Raw genomic sequence first — 17920 nt, 5'->3', positions numbered from 1 at the left:
TTATCTCCAGTACAGGCAACACGAACTATTACCACCTGTTAACATTCCATCAAGTAATAGATTTCCTTAAAAAAAATATTTAAACCACTGAATCAATTTGAACCCAATTAGTCAAAACCATCTTTATATGATGTTAGATTTATAGTTGAGCTCATTACAAGCCATTAAAATCAACACCATCCGGACCGTGAATGGTCAATGATTTGAACTAATATTTCACGAATGTCATTTCAAACAATTGACGCTCGGTAAAATGGATTCTGTTTTGAAGCATATTTTTTTGACATTGTACAACAGATCCTATTTGAACGTCTTTACTAAAACTGTTTTAAAAAATGATGCTTGTTTTACAAGTTGACCCATGCTGTGTTTGTCTACATAGTAAACACATTAATCAACATTCATAAGCCATGCTTAATTAAACATGTTATTTATCATCATAATTTATCTTATCAATCATATCATATTCTATATCTTGTTGTTAAAACTACATTTTTTTGGAATGAAAGTAATCTAGTATAGCTTCAAATTTGCAATATTTTATTTGTTTCTTTTTATTTAGTTTAAGGTGGTACCTAACACTACAGGGAGATAACTCTGTAAAGTCAGCTAAACGTTTTGATTACGTTGTGTTGTAAATGGAATATTAAGCTTCTCAATGATCAGAATTGGTGTTTGTCAAACTGCTATATAACCAGTGTAATTTTTCTGACAAAACGGTTGGTTCAAAATTTTTGAAATTTTTATATTTTTGTTTAAGGGTCAAAGTAAATACTTTGTCAAAATTTTATGAAAATTAAACGAGCCAAATTAATTTTAGTGAAAGTGTTGGGTACCACCTTAAATGGTCAGGATTTCATAAATCTATCTCTCAACCCATGAGGTAGTAACTATTTTATCATATTTTAACACAAAAACACACACACACACACACACACACATACACACACACATATATATATATATATATATGCGTTTTGTTTAAATATACTTTTTCACTTTTTTGGTCTTTTGGAAAATGTTGTTTGTGCTGTTTTTACACCCTTCTACAACGAAATTTGTTTTACATGCACACGTATAAAAATATTTTTTTGGGGTTTTTATCCAACGCAATCATAGGTTTGAACGTAGTTTTCAATTTAGACTCGTTTATATTTTTTCGTTTGGGCTTGTATCATATTTTCCCTCCGGTTTATATGATCCGTTCATCCTACATTGACTCTTAAAATTCAAGAGTCTATCTAAAATGAGGGTACTTTTTCTAAAAATGAGGGTACTTTTTATATGGCCTTCCAAATACCTTTTCGATCCCTAACATCACTGAAGAGACATTTATTGTCGAAATCCGGATCTGGTGTACTAAAAACATATTGACACCGTATGTTTGTGGCATAACATCGTGGCCACAAGTTAATTTTTTTCTGTTTAGTATTAAATTTATATTAAGATCCATTTTGTTACATCTTGTGATCAATTTTATTTGTTTATTTTATTTAGTCAGCAGGGTTAAAGAACATCAGTTGTTCGACCTGTTAGTAAAATGCGTTTTGTTTAAATATACTTTTTCACTTTTTTGGTCTTGGAAAATGTTGTTTGTGCTGTTTTTAGACCCTTCTACAACGAAATTTGTTTTACATGCACACGTATAAAAATTGCGGTTTTTATCCAACGCAATCATAGGTTTGAACGTAGTTTTCAATGTAGACTCATATATATATATATATATATATGTATATATATATATATTATATAAGTCTGAAAATTACACCAAACAGTGTTAGAGTTAGATTTTATACTGACAAATGTTTGTCCGTCCCTCAGCGGGATTCGAACTCACACCTTTGATACACTACAGCACCAATCGCTTAGCCTCATGTCCAGCGCTCTAGACCAATCGACCACATCCGCTATATAAAAATATAACTTCAATAGTCGTAGTGTTATCTTGTCACGGAAGGTGAATCTAGAGATAGACATGAGACACGTGTTTTTTAAGCGTGTGTAGATGTTATATTATTATTTTCATACACAATGTATTTATCATTTGTCAGCAATCTAACTCAACAATTTTTATATATCATATAGGATCATGATTCATTTCATTATACAGTCACTAGAAATAAGTATATTTTACAAACAAGTCTAAACAAGTGACAAACCATACAATATACATGTCCATATATATATATATATATATATATATATATATCAGTGGCTGACCCCTTTTTTAAAATGGCTGGATCCGCCACTGTATATATATATATATGAACAAAATATTGTTCTTCTTTATATTAATTATAACAATTTCTTTACTTTGTTATTATCCAATGTTTATAATAACCGCCATTTTGTTGATAAGCCTGACCTAAGATGCTGGGTTGCCATGTGTTGCTAAGGGGGCGGGCTTACCAGTAGATAATGGAAAGGTGTGTCCTGGTGTTTTACAGTTCAGCTCCTGGTGAAACTAACGTCTACAACACAGTCTTTGAAAAATCGTCTAGCTTAATTTAACTTTCTACACATGAATGCATGAGTTACTTGTTGGATAGATCAATTAGATTTTGTGTATCCATCCGGCTTCATGCTATATTAACGTCTCATTCTATTCTAACCCGGCATTATTACTATTACCTAGTTGTTATTCACAACATAGTAAATACCATTCAGACTTTACATTCAGACTATTATATTTAAAATTATTCATATAGATTCCATCAAACTGATGGTCTGACTCCATATACATGTTTACATAAACGTTTTATTGAATGATTAAGTACAACATTTGAAACATTATGCAACACAGTCTTCTTCTCCAGTTACGGAAAGCAAACTTATTTTTGGATTGAAGCTTGATTGATTTTTACTGGTTAAGAACATCGTCCAAGACTTTATATAACATATTTTTTCTTGTTCTGTGAATGCAACTTGTGAATTCTTAAAAGATCAAATTCACACATAGATTTCACTTGTTCTCAATGATTGTCTACCGTCTACCTTAGATGACAAGGATTGCCTGTTATCCTGCCAAAGTTGGTTCTGGACACCACCATAACAACTCATAGCAGAACGAGGTTGTACTTTCAAAGGACAAATTGTCCCCAAATATAAAAATAACGACTTTTCCATTTCAAATGCAATCAAAATGTATCCATTCTTTAATTCGTATTAGTGAATTATCAATGGACATTTTGCAATTCTATATCATTTTTTGAATTCCTGAAATAACTCATATTTTCTATTCGTTTAATAATTATTGAGATAAATCTTCCTAGACAAAGTATTGAATCTAGTTATCGCTATTTTGTGCATTTTTCCTTTGATCTTTTTTTGTGATAATTTTTCATATCATGCTACTCGCTTGAGGTGGAAAGTTATCGCTAGAAACTAAGCAGATACGTGGCGTTGCTAACGAAACTGACATTAAATTGACAATGTCGTCATAGGTAAAATAGCGATAAACAGATTATCATTGGTCATCTCAACTCGATTGCCTTTCTTGCTTTCGCCGTCCCGGCTCAAGCGAGAAAATCAATCTCGTTGAGATGATCAACGATAATCTATAAATACATCTTTTCATACACGACTACTACACTGATAATCAATTGTTGTTATAGCTGCTTCACCTACCATTTCATGTACCTCAAATTAAAATGTGTATTAAAATCGACATGTTTGGTGTACTAATTGTGTCAAGCAATATAATATTATAAAGAAGATTTATTCGTAGCCATTTAAAAAAGTTCAACTTAGTTCATGCTGTATTTGATATCGTCGCCATAGATTAATTTAATACATTTACAAACATATAGTAATTAGAAACTTTAGTAACAAAAACTTTACCTTGAAGCTTCCATGCACACACTGATAATTGGGACTTAATATATATTTGAAAGGTTTCCCCAAGGATGCAACTGATTATAACATAACAAAATTATGGTTAACTGTAATGATGTATGGTTAAAAACCTCACCGGGTAGTCAATATAAAATGTATGTGAAACATCCTGAAACATAGGAACAGCCATAAGACAATAATACACATTCAATTCAGTTTTACTGTTTTTAAGGGTTACCAGCATTGCACTTGAATAAACTGCTTTTTTGCTAATTTAAAAAAAAATAAAATTCAAAACCACTGTATACTCTCCCTTCATCATATATATGACTTTAAACGCTTTGACTACATACTTTTGTCAGGAAGTGTAAAATAGTTTAGCTTACATAAGAATTCAAGCGTCTTTAAAAGTATAGTACGATCATTTAAAGAGAAAAATTCCTGTAATTCGAGTTGTGGCTCTAGATTTGTTTAAAAGTTTGGGGATACCAAGTCAACCGTTAGAAGTAGGCTAGCCCTTGAAAATAGTCATAATATGTAGCTTCAGCCTAATTCGTTCTCTAGTGCCCACGACAAAAAAATAAACATAAAAATCCGCCACTGACTTCAAAAGTTGAAGGTCGGTTAGAATAATTTATAAATTGAAAGTAAATCAACCTTTTACAAATTTTATAACTGTTTTCAGATGCATGGTTCTTTCAATTTCTGTTAAATGCAAATACTTAATTATATAAGCCAATGCTCCGTGTGGCAGACCATACCTTGACCTATAATGGTTAACTTTTACAAAGTATGACTTAGATGGAGAGTTGTCTCATTGGGACTCATACCACATCTTCTTATATCCATTAAATTGTCATGTGGGAGTATTTGTGAAGAAAATGTATATAACTTTACATTGGTTTCTACATTGGCTTAATATATTTTTTCTGGCAACTGCATACAATTATTAAGTCTGAAGAAATGTTATGTTATTGTTTGAAGTGAACATTATAAGTGAACCTACATAAATTGATAAAGGTCAAAATTTATACTTTAAAGATTTTCAAAAGTAGTATTTTGTAAACGATCTATTAACTATTAAGCTTTGCATGCCTAGTGGTGCACAGACATGCATCATGCATCTAAGTTGACAAACAAATTAGAAAAATCGATCAGCTTTCATTGAGATCAATTTTAAACAAACTTCATTACAACAAGTTGGATTTACATTTTCTGAAAGAAGCAAAAAACTGTTTTTAGTGCATTCAATTAGATACATTTGAAATGTGTACTCAATTTTGTTGTTGGAGATTACTAATTGCTAATGAAATACAATATTTATTTACGTTATGATGACCCGGGTGGTACATCAGGATTCTGTGTAGTCAAGGTGCATTTTATACAGAGACGGTGTGCACAAAGTTGAAGGCAACTATAAAATACGCCTTTAAAGGTAGTTTTATACAACGGTGTTTGAAATATCTTTTAAATGGGATTTTTTGTTATAATGAAATTATAAATACTGTCTATTAAATCCACATTACTAGTATGGCTATCAAAATTAAATCTTTTAAGCATGAAACAAACATAGAGAAAACGGCATATGTAAAAATTGTAACATTGAATCATCATAAAAAATAACATAATTATTTTCCCGAATTTTCGTATAATAGAATTTTTCGGATTCGGACTACGACGTCATACGAAATTCACCACAAAATATCTACTTCTAGCATTCGTTAATAAAAAGTGATAGAATACAGTCTCATTCTATTGTCATTTCAACAAATACGCCTCAATAACACAACAGAGTGTTTTTGTTTTACTCTGGATAAATATAAAATAGGTCAATTTCAGACCCCCGTTTTATGCATAAGCCTGGAAATCTCATGACTAATCACATATACATTTTGTACGCCATTTCTACTCTAGTGTATTTTTGAATCCTGGACATTACTATAGCAAACTCATCGAAAATCATTGAAGATCATTGAATATCAAGAAATGGACTACTAATGAAATGAACTTTTTTCAGTGGTTGTCGTTTGTTTATGTGTTACATATTTGTTTTTCGTTCATTTCTTTTACATAAATAAGGCCGTTAGTTTTCTCGTTTGAATTGTTTTACATTGTTTTATCGGGGCCTTTTTATAGCTGACTATGCGGTATGGGCTTTGCTCATTGTTGAAGGCCGTACGGTGACCTATAGTTGTTAATGTCTGTGTCATTTTGGTCTGTTGTGGATAGTTGTCTCATTGGCAATCATACCACATCTTCTTTTTTATATTTACACAAACATCTCTCCGCTTGAAAGGATTTGGTTGATTGGTGTTTTCGTTAACGTCCAGTGACAAATTTGTCATGCATATTTAGTACGATGACGTGGTTTGGGTAATGTTATAATAATGAAATGAGTTATTATCTGCGCTTAAAGTTCAGTGACAAGTCAGATAAGTCAGATAAAGAGTCCTGAAAATGCTTGAAATATTTGCAACTGGATGTTAAACAACAAATAATCAATATTATTTTTTCCGGTACAGCCTACTTTGACATAATATGATATTATGTACATGGTGAAATACCTCAAGACAGCGTGTCGTGTATCATGGAAGATTACTAACTTTAACCTTCGAACTTCAAAATCAAATAATTATTTTGATGTCCATCGTTAAAACAAATATGTTCCTGCTAGCCATGCCAAAACCTTTCATTAACATCACAAAACTAAATATATACTATTGCTAGCCATTGACAAGACGTTTTATTTCCATCTAAAAATAAAATGTATTCTACTTAGGTATTGACAAGGCATTTTTTTCCATCACAAAACTAAATATATATTATTGCTAGCCATTGAAAAGACGTTTTATTTCCATCTAAAACCAAATGAATTTCTTACTAGCCTTTGACAAGACCTTTGATTTACATACTTTAAACCGTATACTCTATATTGTATATGATATATAATTGATGGCCATGACGAGACCTTTCTTTTGATCCTAAAACCAAATATATACTTGCAAGATGCAAAAATACCTTTTATTTCCATTCTAAACCCAAATATATACTAGTCAACAAAAGAAACGATACACGACTTTAGAATAAATAAAGGCAACAGTAGTATACCGCTGTTCAAAACTCATAAATCCATGGACAAAAAACAAAATCGGGGTAACAAACTAAAACCGAGGGAAACGCATTAAATATAAGAGGAGAACAACGACATAACACCGAAACGTAACACACACAGAAACGGACCAAGCATCAGACAAAACACCACGAGATTAACAAATATAACATGAAAACCAAATACATGAATTTGGGATAGACAAGTACCGTGCCACGTCTTATCTCAATTTCTCAAAAATAAGAGAAAATACAAACAACTCAACGTTAAAATGCAACACACACAGAAACGAACAATAATATAACAATGGCCATCTTCCTGACTTGGTACAGGACACTTTTAAAGGGGAATAAAAGTGGTGTGTTGAACCTGGTTTTGTGGCATGCCAAACCTCGCACTTTAATGGCAAAGTTAAATATAACATTGAAATGACAACATAATATTACAGGACTACAATACAAATTAATAGAACATATTAGACAAAGAAAAACATGATTAATAGATAACAAAAAGCATCAGGTTTAAAATTCAATACGCCAAAAACGCGCCTTGTCCACACAAGACTTACAAGTGACGCCCAGATATAAAAGATCGAAAGTGAAAAAAGTACAAAGTTGTACAACACTGAAGATCAAAAGTTGAAAAGGTTTCGCCAAATACGGCATTGTTTTTATGCCCGGGATAAGAACATTCTTATTATATAGAATAATTCATGCTATTGCAAACAGTAAATTTTATCAAATGAATATGAAAGGGATATACATAAAGAAACTGAAGTATTAACTAATTACAGAAAACTAAACACGAATACATAACGCCCAGATATAAAAGATCGAAAGTGAAAAAGGTACAAAGTAGAATAAAATTGATCAAAAAGTATTAAAACTAAAACAAAATGAAATACACTATTCTAAAAAGCTTTCATTTGCAATGCATGCACATATGATAATGAAAATCAAAACCTGTCGAAAAGTAACTAAATTCCGTGTAAACGATCATAGGGTGCAAATTATTTTTGCGGAAAGATCGACACAAAAACGACACACAATTTTCTTTATAGTACTAAATGAATTTTCAAATTTGTTTTAAAATATTCAATATGCTGATCAAGTTATGTTCATATTGTAACTAATGGGTTGAAATTTTGTTTTTTAATTTTTTTGGTAAAAAAGGTGTTTTTTGAAATCTCAAAAAATGCAAAATAAGAAAAAAATGTTGTGCGAATTGTTATGCGTTTACTTTTCTGCATTGGCTAGAGATATAGGGGGAGGGTTGAGATCTCACAAACATGTTTAACCCCGCCGCATTTTTGCGCCTGTCCCAAGTCAGGAGCCTCTGGCCTTTGTTAGTCTTGTATTATTTTAACTTTTAGTTTCTTGTGTATAATTTAGAGTTTAGTATGATTTTCATTATCACTGAACCAGTATATATTTGTTTAGGGGCCAGCTGAAGGACGCCTCCGGGTGCGAGAATTTCTCGTTGCATTGAAGACCTGTTGGTGACCTTCTGCTGTTGTCTGCTCTATGGTCGGGTTGTTGTCTCTTTGGCACATTCCGCATTTCCATTCTCAATTTTATTTCGTCTCAAATCAATGTTTTCGATATGAAAACAACACACTGTACATTTGGAACCTTTCGGATAAGTTTTAAGATTGTTAAAGGTTTTTTTAATTTCACTTTAAACATACTACCAATGGTAAATCAATTGATAATGTTTACATTTTAACGATTTCGTGTGGGGCCGAACCTTGCTTTACAAATAAACAAAGAAATTGTACAGTTCTTAAAAAAGAATTGATGGCAAACATTGTCTTTATCTTTAAATGAGAGGCTGACATCATTAGTTGGAACTTCTGTTTGTCGTTTTTAAGTAAAGACAATAACAATCAAAACCAAGGAGTAAACAAAGTCCATAAAATCAAAGGACATTTAAATCAACAGTTATAAATAATAAATAAGAAACAACACGAAATCCACTGAAAAACTAATTAAATTTTGTCAAAAAATTTAGATTTCGCCAAATGACGTCATGAAAGCAAAATTTTTTTTTATTCAAAAGATTTACATTTCAATGGTCATTAAATATTACTACCTTCAATATTGGTCCTATAAACGGAAAACTTAATCTTTAATTTGAAAAAAAGTCGTGTATCGATTCTTTAGTTGACAAGTATATTATTGATAGCCATGACAAGACCTTCAATTCCTTTAAGTGTTGCCATTTGCCGTCACGTCCCTACCACTCGTATAATAGTAAGTTAAATGTCTAAACGAATTGTTCAAATGCCAACCAAACCACATATAGTTTAGATGTCCTTTAGCATCATTCCACTCCCCTTCATATCATATCATAAATTGTTGAATATATTGAAATCAATTGTGATTGCTATCTATTGATAACTTTAGCGTTATGTAGACGAAACGCGCATTTGGCGTGCTAAATTATAATCCTGGTACCTTTGAGCTATTTACAATACCATAGAATGTATTTATTTAATTTCGTTACTGGAGTTCAATAAAATAGTTCCACCCAGTTCTTAATGTCCGCCACACTTTTCTCTTTACACCAACTCAATTTTAATTTTGGTCAAATACATTTAACTTTAACTGAAAGGTTTCTATATGATAAAAAAATGTTTAATTAAAATTTAGACCTATGAATGGATTAGAGTTAAAATTTAAAAAAAGGCCCATAGATAAAACAATTGTTTTTGAGGCAAAGTAAAGGATGTCCTGTATTGTCTTGAAATCGACGACGACTTTCTATAAACATGATTAACATACCCACTATTTAATTAAATACAAAATTATTGAATTTCATTGCGGTTTAGTAAAATAATCTTCGACAACGTATTTCAATAAGAATTTCTAAAATAATAAATTTACTACTATACAAAACAGTTATTTGCTGTCTTTCAGAAAATGTAAAAGTGAAACATTATGCAACACAGTCATCTTCTTAAGTTACTAAAATCTAACTTATTTTGGTAATGAAGCTTGGTATATAATTCTTTAATTTCTTTTATTGAATTATCCAATGGACATTTTGAAATTCTATTTCATTTTTCGAATTCCTGAAATAACTCATATTATACGTCACTGATTCGTTTAACAATTATTGAGATAAATCTTTCTAGTATTAAATCTAGATACATCTTTTCATACACGACCAGTGCACTGATAATCAATTTGTGTTAGCTAATCGATATGTAATGTTGTGTTCCTTTAACTAGTAACACTTCACGTACCACTTCACGTACTCAAATCAAAATGTGCATTAAAATCGTCATGGTCCCATTGTTGAGTGTACTAATTGTGTCAGTCAATAAAATACTATAAAGAAATTTATCCGTAGCCATTTAAAAAAGTTCAACTAAGTCCATGCTGTTTAAATTTGATATCGTCACCACAGACAATTACTTTATCATGTTTATCGTTTAGAATCTGAAGATTCATTTAATACATGCATATGATCTGATGTTCAGTAGCCTTGTCGTTTGTTGGTGTGGTTTATAAGTGTTTCTCGTTTCCTATTTGAATGGTCCTACACTCTAGTACTTTTTGGGACATTTTATAAAGCTTGCTGTTCGGTCTGAGCCAAGGCTCCGTGTCGAAGATCGTACTTTGACCTTAATTGGTTTACCTTTATGAATTGTGACTAGGATGGAGAGTTGTCTCATTGGCACTCATACCACATCTTCATATGTCTATTATTTTAACCTTCATAAATTGATAAAGGTCAAATATTCATTCTTTATAGAATTTCATAAATAGGCTTTTGTAAACGATCTTTTGTTACGCTTTGCATGCCTAGTGGTGCAGAGACATGCTTAATTAATTTAAGATCATCTAAGTTGACAAACAAATTAAAAAAATCGACAAGCCTTCATCAGTCCATTGATACCAATTTTATACGAACTTCATTACAACAAATTTGAATTACATTTTCTGAAATCAAAGAACTGTTTGTACTGCATTCAATTTAAAAAATTTCAAATATGTATTCAAAAACGCTGTAGTAGATTACTAATTGCCAATGAAATACAATTTTCATTTACTTTATGATGATGTGGGTGGTTGTTAACGACCTTGACTACACAAGTGTTCTGGTATTACAAAAAATACAACATACATTAAAACAACACAGTCGTGGCTATTTACAGTAATCATGTTGACTAACCAACATGGTCACTTTCGACCATTTCAATAAGTCATATGGACTGCATTCACTTGTCAAACTGACAAAAAACGAGTATGACATATAGTCATTTTGACTTCCTAACATAGTCATAATTACCACACTACTCAGTCAAATGTGACTTACCATCTAGTCAAACGACAAATAGCATAGTCAAAATGATCAAAGTGCAACTAAATTGGTCAAATTGACTCATTCGGGTTTTCAATGCATGTCTTTTCATGAATCATAAATACAAGAATTGCAAACTCATCGAAAGCATTGAATAACAAGAAGTGGACTACTAATGAAATGAACTTTACACAAGCATATCTCCGCTTGAAAGGATTTGGTTGATTGATTGTTGTTTTGTTTAATGTCCAGTGACAAATATTTCAGACATATTTAGTAAGATAACAAGGTTTGGGTTGTATTTTATATAAAATATGTTATCGCTGCGCTTAAAGGTTACTGGCATTTTAAATATGTTTAAGTAGTGTTTCTTCTTATACTTTTCGTACAACCTTATCCGGCCATAAACTTTTTTTATTTTTTACATTGTGTTATAATATTTGGCATGAACTTGTTTTACGTTAAAAGATTGTTTCGCATAATTAGAAACGTAATGTGAGCTTGACCGTTGAAATCAAGATTAAAATGTTTGAAATATTTGCCACTGGACGCTATACAACCAACAAGCGATCAAAGAATAAATATCATAATATATAGTATTGCTAGCCATTTTCAAGATGTTTTATTTCCATCTTAAAACCAAATGATTTTTTCCTAGCTATTGAGAAGACCTTCTACTTCCATACTGTGTTACATATTTGTTTTTCGTTCATTTTTTGTACAAAAATTTGGCCGTTAGTTTTCTCGTTTGAATTGTTTTACATTGAGGACCTTACGGTGACCTATAGTTTTTAATTGTTGTGTCATTTGGTCTCTTGTGGAGAGTTGTCTCATTAGCAATCATGCAACATCTTAATTTTTATATTTAAACCAATCATATACTTGATAGCCATGACGAGACCTTTCATTTGATCCTAAAACAAAATATATGCTTGCAAGACACAAACATTCTAAAACCAAAATATTTTTGAAAGCCATGAAAAGAGCTTTTCAGTTCATTTAAGTGTTGCCACTTGCGGTCATGCCCTTCACTCGACGTATAATAGTAAGTTTGAAATATCGAAAGGAAATGTAAAATAGCTTCCATAAGAATGATAGCGTCATTAAAAATATAAGTTCGATGATTTAAAAATATAAAATGCATGTAATTCGAGTTGTGGATCTAGATATTTTTATTTAAAGTTTGGAGATACCAAGGCAACCTTCGAAGTTCCACTTGAAAAAAGTCATATAATGTGTAACCGTTAAGCCTAGTCCGTTCTCTGGTGCCCCACCACAAACAAATAAATATAAAAATTCGCCGCTGAAAAGTTCTGTGAAAAATAATATACACATTGAAAGTAAATTAAACATTTACATAAACTGCTATCAGATGAGATGCATGGTTCTTTCATTTCCCTTATAATTCAAATAAACGTAAATTGTTATGTCGAAGTATTTGTGAAGAAAATGTATAAAACTTTACATTTTTTAAGTCTGAAGAAATGAACATTATTCGAATTACATAAATTGATAACGGTAAAAATATGTATTCTTTATAGATTTTTATTAATAGGATTTTGTAAATGATCTATTAACTGTTGCGTCAGTTTACACGCCTAGTGGTGCAGAGACATGCATCATGAATCTAAGTCGACAAACAAATTAAAATAAATCGATCAACCTTTATTGAGAAAAAAAATATACGAACTTATATTTATTACAACAAGTTCGAATTCCACTATCTGAAATCAAAGAAGTGTATATCTTTGGTTTTGCATTCAATTAAATTAATTTGAAAAAACGCTGTTGGAGATGACTATTGTCAATGAATAACAATATTTTCTGCACTATTGAAGCAAGATTTTTCATTTTCATTAAAGCAAGGGACTGATTATTTATTTTCACAACAATATATATATATATATATTTATAATATTCGAAAACATACAATTTTTAAATTATTTGTTTATAAATTATACATAATACATGTATAGTTAAGTCATCATGTACCATTTAATCAGAATTAATCATCATCCTCTGCAGAAATGAATCTTCTATATTCCCAACTGCATGTTCATGCATTGCTTCCAGGCACTATATTAAAGATTGATTGTATCTAGCCTATTTTAAAAGTATTGGCAAAAACATGGTACGCCGAGCGGAGCGAGGCAAATTTTTTTTAAGGGTTTTGGAGCCACTGAAGGCACAAGAAGCTTTAGAAGAAATGATGCAAAATCATGCTTTCTGGGTGTTCCCCAAACCCTTTCTTATTTTTGGTCTCAAAGCGGAATGTATACATTCAGTGTAAGACTCAAGTTTTTAGGGACAACATTAATAGATCAATATGCATGATAAAGCAAAAATGTAATTTACATAGTTGAATCTGGGGCTTCTGTTTTTTAAACTCATGATCAAGTTAATAACAAAATTACTAAATTACAAAAGGAATGCAACACTAACAGAATACAGAAGGGCAATCAATGAACAAAAGACAAATAAATAAGAAACATTGATCCCGAAAAATCAGGGGCTACGTCTTAGGGATAACAAACTTGCTTCTTGCAATGCACTCGACGTAAAAACAATTTGATATGGAGACAAGCGTTTGGTTTTGACATTTTTACATGAGGCATTTACCTCAATGTAGTTACGGCCCTGTTAAATAAAAGTGAGGTAAGTGTTGCTGAGAAAACATACCTCAAGTTAAATGAAGCCAATTTACAGACATTTCAAGTATATTTAAATAATATTTATACTTATATTATTAAACAATTTGGGCAGTGTTTGCCGAAAGCGATTTTTTTTTGAAAAAAGATGAATTTATGAAGAATCTGGTGCCATCTCATACTTTCGATTAGACCAGCCGAGTTATTTATTTTCAATACATTGCAAGTCAGGTAATTTATTTACAAACTACCACAGAACAAACCATTTATTTTTGTGATTCTCAAGGCTGAGTTATTTATTTTCAAAATCCTCCTGCCCCCCCCCCCCAGAATATCGAATGGTCATCCCCTTAACGACGTTGAATACACATAAGTGTTTTAGGGTTGTCAAGCTGGTTGTAGTTTATAAAGTGCATTCGTTAATAAAAAGTCATAGAATACAGTTCCAATATGCAGGATAATCAAGAAGACATATTCCAATTGTCATTTCAACAAATATGCCATCATAACGTTACATAATGTTTTGTTTCACTCTGGATTAATTTGTAAAAAGCCAATGTCAAACGAGGTACCCCAAAACATACGTCCACTTGTATGTTTGTCCATCTGATGAGTTAAGCCTTTTTCAACTGATTTTTATCGTTTGTTCTTATGTTGTACTGTTATACCACTGTCCCAGGTTAGGGGAGGGTTGGGATGCCGCTAACATGTTAACCCCGCCACATTATTTATGTATGTGCCTGTCCCAAGTTAGGAACCTGTAATTTAGTGGTTGTCGTTTGTTTATGTGTTACATATTTGTTTTTCGTTTATTTTTTTTATATAAATAAGGCCGTTAGTTTGAATTGTATTACATTGTCACATCGGGGCCTTTTATAGCTGACTATCCGGTATGGGCTTTGCTAAGTGTTGAAGGCCGTACGGTGACATATAGTTGTTAATGTATGTATCATTTTGGTCTCTTGTGGACAGTTGCCTCGTTGGCAATCATACCACACCTTCTTATATATATATATATATATATATATATATAAGCCTGGAAATCTCATGGCTATAGTTACCTGCATTTTGTACGTCATTTCTTCCCTGTTTTTTTTCGAATCAAGTACACAATTATAGCAAACCCACCGAAAATCATTAAATATCAAAAATTAGCCATCTCTCCGCCTGAAATGATTTGGTTGATTGTTGTTTTCGTTGATGTCCAGTGACAAATATTTCATACAGATTAAGTACGGTGACGTGGTTTGGTTTATACTGTTTATGAAATGTGTTTTTGCTGCGGTTGTCAGATAAGACGGATAAAAAGTCCTAAACGGCACTCACACCACATCTGCCTTTATCTATTAAAATATGTGCCACTGGACGTTAAACAACAAACAATCAGTATTAATTTTTTCGGGTACAGAATACATATCCACATGAGGATTCCACCTCAGGACAAGGTGTCGTGTAACATGGAATATTACTTACTCAGTTAACCTGTGAACCTCAAGGTCAAATAATTATTTTAGTGTTCATCGTAAAACAAAATTATATTCTTGCTAGCCTTGACAAGAACATTTATTTCCATAAAAAAAACTGTAAATATATATTATTGCTAGCCAATGAACAAGACGTTTTATTACCATCTAAAAACCAAATAAATTCTTGCTAGTCTTTGCCAAGACCTTTTATTTCCATACTTTAAACCAAACTATATACGTGATGGCCATGACAAGACCTTTCTTTTAATCCTTAAACCAAATATATACTGATCTTTTATTTCCATTCTAAAACCAAATATATTATTGAAAGCCATGACAAGACCTTTTCGATTCATTTAAGTGTTACCACTTGAGGTCACGCCCCTCCCACTCGTATAATAGTAAGTTTAAATATTTTTAAAAAAGAACAAATATCTACCAAAACCACAAAAAATTAAGATGCCTTGATAAGAGATCATAAGACATCTTATATTTTGACCCTGAGCGTCATGTCACTCGATCATTTAATATCATGAATTGATTAATATATTGAACTTCTGACGTAAACTATTGTTACTTTTTTATAATTTCAATATTGTTAGTAATATGTCGTGTAATGCATATAATAACAGCGGCTGTAACACTGATGAACAGAATTATTCCAAATTAATAAAGCATACTCAGTCGTGGTAAAGACGCTGCATGGAATATCGAAATGTTTGTGTACTGTTTAAAGCGTTTTCGATAAAAATAAGTTTTTTTATTGTGATTTTGGAACACGAGTAAAGAACCTAAAGAATTGTTTGCGATTTTCAAATCTAAATTAATTAGGTCTTTCCACCTTTCCGTTTGGACCGACGCTTTCCAGACTCCATATGAGAGTTATTTCCCCTTATGTAAATGATATAAGTATTATGCATTTCTAACTGGTAAACCATAAGTGATAGAGACCTAGGGTCTTCAGATTTGAGGTCCTTGGTCCAAAAAAAAATGAAAATGAGGGCAAGGTCAAAGGTCAAGGTCATGTTCTAAATTTTGATTTTTGCTTATTTTCACTGATTTTCAAATACCATATGACATATCGACAAATAATTTTTCATAAATTGTTAGTTGCGACATATCCTTACTTGTATATTTTGGGTGAAAGGGTGCGCAGACAATAAATGGGAGTTTTTGCCCATCTTATATTTAGGTTTACCCGTAAAGTGATATTACTCTTTAACCAAACATATTAAAGACCTAGGGTCTTTTGATTTAAGATCCTTGGTTTGTGACCTTGAAATTGAGGTCAAGGTCATAGGTTAATAGGACGTTCTAGATTTTGACCTTTGCTTTAAATTGATATTAATACATCATAAAGCCATAGGAACTAACATTTTAAACTGATTTTTCATATTTCAATATCAAAATAGATCTTTACTAGTGGAAAGACCTTCAATTGTTCTCTGAACAATTGGTTTTTAATTATATGTGTTATTGTTTCCCCATCTTTTATATTGTTTACGGTTGTTGTAAGTCTGTTGTCATTTTTTCCAAAGAGCATTCAATTTATAACAAAGCAAGTAATGGTTGAACAAACCAAGAATAGTGTACATGATAGAATTACAAAGAATGATGAACCCTGGGTAAATATCACAGTATAATGATCGCCTCGTCCTTTTGTCCTTTTATCCCATCCTTTTAATCTCTCTGACACACATTTCATAAAATAAAAAAGTAAAAATAACAAAAATACCGAACTCTGAGGAACATTCAAAACGGGAAGTCCGTTATCGAATGGCAAAATCAAAAGCTCAAACACACGAATTAAAACACGTTCTCTAGTCCTATGATTTTATGCTTATTTCTTGTATGCCACCAACCCAATAAGTGTGTAACTGCATCTTTTTAAATAAATGTGATATAAGGCTTTGTTAGTCCATATTGTTTGCACTCATGCTTATTTTTTTTTTTATCAGATATTCAGTTTTACTATTAATGCTGACCCACGTGTTAGTATATTATATGACTAACAAGTTAACAAAAATCCAAATACATTTTCCCTCGAGATCAATGTATGATTTTTGTCGGCATAAATCTAGTCAGCAATAAAAGATCTACGTATATAAGAATAAGTACACGCCTCTAAATAAAGAGACGGGCAGATATGTAAAAAAACTATATATATATATATATATATATAGATAAATCACAAAGAATAGGTTATGTAAAAAATGCACGTTGGATAAAGTTAAGAACATTTCAAAAGTCCCCTTTATAATCTCGTTAGAAAGGAGTTTTATATGATAACATTTTGATATGTTATAGAAAGCTTGAAATTTTAAATACCACTCAATTTAATTGGCTTTTTATTCACGAAAACTTACAGGTATTGGAAATAATTGCAATTTATACCAAAAAATGTTTTGAACTCAGAAAACTATCAATATAGTACAGACAATTTTAAATGTAACCCATTTTAAGACTTATCCCTACTAGGATTGTACTGTTTATATAACTGCCATGCTTTTTTGGCCTACATTCATATGTCTCTGGTCTGTCTGTGGTTTAAGATC

Source organism: Mytilus galloprovincialis, chromosome 10 (assembly GCF_965363235.1).
Source record: "Mytilus galloprovincialis chromosome 10, xbMytGall1.hap1.1, whole genome shotgun sequence".
In the NCBI taxonomy this organism is placed as follows: Eukaryota; Metazoa; Mollusca; class Bivalvia; order Mytilida; family Mytilidae; genus Mytilus; species Mytilus galloprovincialis.
This window is presented reverse-complemented; position numbering follows the sequence as displayed.